Source organism: Magnolia sinica, chromosome 15 (genome assembly GCF_029962835.1).
Source record: "Magnolia sinica isolate HGM2019 chromosome 15, MsV1, whole genome shotgun sequence".
Classification (NCBI taxonomy): domain Eukaryota; kingdom Viridiplantae; phylum Streptophyta; class Magnoliopsida; order Magnoliales; family Magnoliaceae; genus Magnolia; species Magnolia sinica.
In genome coordinates this window covers 18,855,137-18,857,767 of record NC_080587.1, presented here as the reverse complement: position 1 = coordinate 18,857,767, position 2,631 = coordinate 18,855,137, and positions in this window count along the sequence as shown.

The window sequence follows — 2,631 nt, the reverse complement described above, 5'->3', positions numbered from 1 at the left end:
CCCTTCACTTCACGGTCATTTCCATGCATTTCACGGTCAATTCCAGTGATTCCGTTTCATTTCACGGTCAATTCCCTTCACTTCACCATCATTTCCATGCATTTTTTTCTAAACAAACAAACTAAAGTATAGGACTACTCCATTACAAGTCGTATTTTGTATCAAGCAATTTATTTGGGAGAGGGAAATCCAGCATATCTTGTTAGCTTGAGGGGAGGCATTGGAATTTCCTTTGCCTTCAACACAGATGATTTGCACTCAATTATAATTAATTTATAAGAAACTTATATATTAATCGGGTTCGTGTTGGGTCAGGCAACCCAAGACCTCAATCCGAGCTCAACCCAAGTTTTATCAGGTTGGTGTTTGTATGGCCCAACCCCAAGACCAAACTCGATACATCCTGCCCAAGCCCAACCCAATGTTGGGTCGGCCACAGGTTGGTCGGGTTGAGCCCGCCCAACTTCTAGCCCTAAAATCATATACGGTACGTCAAGTAACTAATTTTGGTTTAGAAGATATTCTTGTTATATGAATAAAGAAAGAAATGAAAAAAAAGCGATAATTTTTTTTTTTTTTTGCATATGCTTATATATACATATTTATATAAATATGTGTTAGAGAAAAATGTAGGTAAAATAAAATTCTCCATGTAAAAAAACAAAAGACTGGATACGGATACGGTTATAGCTACGGTTATAATCCGTAGCCATAGATCGGGGGTGGAATCGCCGCATCCACGATTGATCGCCGATTGGGACAGCGACTTGCGGTGGAATCGCGGGAGCTGCGATGGATCGCCGGTCTGTAGCTACGGTTATAATCCGTAGCCATAGAAAACCGTAGCCATAGGTTCTTTTCTCTTTCATTTTTTTTTCCATTCTTTTTTTTTTTTGCTGTTGTAATCCCCACGTCCTTTTGTGGGTCCAATCATGAGGTCTGTGTTATATCCAAACCGTCCATCTATTTGACGAGCTCATATTAAGGCTTGAGACGAAAAATAAGATAGATCTAACTATCGAGTAGACCACACTGTAAAAGGCAATGGGGAATTGAACGTCTACCATTGAAACCCTTTTTGGGGTTATAGAAGATTTGGATCATTCTGAAATTTGTTTTTCTTCCTCATCCAGGTCTTTGTGACCCTATGAATGAACTTAGACGGGTAGGATTTCTCACAAACATCACAGTGGACCCCCAAAAAGTTTTTAATGGTCGACGCTCATTCAACACTGTTTCCAGTTTGTCCCACTCAATTTCCAGTTTCATTTGACATAAATCACTATGCATGCTTCAAAAAATCAGTACAGTGCAAGGCTTGTCGATGGGATTAAAGGGCAGAAAATGTACTTTTGTTAGATTTGCTAGTCCCTGTAGGAAAAACAGTTGCTTATAGTTTTTCTCTGAGTTATTGAATGAATGATTGTAATAAGATTTGTAGTGAAGTTAAAGTCTTATTTAGATACATTTTCCATGCATTTCTCGATCAAGGGCGTTCCCTTCATGGTCAATCCCGGCGATTCCATGCATTTCTAGTGACCTTACTGACCAAAAATGACCCATATAGGGTTAGTATGGGAGTATAAGTGTCACCAGGGCCATTTAGATCAAAACTAGAGTTATATATAACCCCATTTTCTCACACATCTCTACCTTGCACGAATTTTCTATGTTTTCCTAGGGCATTTCAAAAGAGGAGATAAGGAGAAGAGAAGAGGAAGCTCGGAGAAGTGGGATCCAACCAAGGAACATTGATCTCCTTTTCCTTAGGAAGACTTCATGCCGCGAGCGGGACCACAAACAGGTGAGATCCGACCCTCGACCCAAAAACCTAGACTATCGAAGCCCTTTTTTCACATTTGCTAATAGAATACGTCTATTGTAGAGATCCTTACGCCCTACGTCGAACTCTTACTTCGAAACCGCCGACAAGTTTGAACCCTATGTTACCGTTTTATCGGCTCCTGAGGGCCCAGATAATGATCATGGGTTGCGATCTATGCTTAAGAACTTGTTGTGCTGTTTATTTGAAATGATTTGCAAATGCTATGTTTTATGAAATGCATTGCAGTCCATGTGTTCGATGAAATGCCTGATTCATTCTTGCTCATTTCATCTCATTTCTGCTCACTAATGCCTACAGTTCCTATTTTACATGCTATGTGTTCACTCAATCATTTATGCAATCCAAGTTGCTCAATCTAGAAGCTGATATTTGAAATTGCAAATCTTTTGTCATAGTGTACTTGAAAACAAATTTGCAGATATTTGTTCCTCCTAGTGAATTTATTCCACTCTATAAACCACACTACCTCTTCCAGTGGTTTCTGGGTCCCTACTCATGACTTAGTGGTAGACTCACAGGAGTTTCAACACTAAGGTCATGGGTTCGAGTACCCATTGTGGTGTGTGTGAGTGTGAGGGTGTGTGCATAATATATATATATATATATATATATATATATATATATATATATATATATATATATATATAAAACCTCCAGTGGTTTCCCATCCACTCCCAACTATTTAAAACACGGTACCTTCAATGACAAGGCTATCCACAAAATGGATATTATGATAAGAAATATGAAAATGAAGACAATTGCTGGGTTGGGGCCCCATTGTAAAA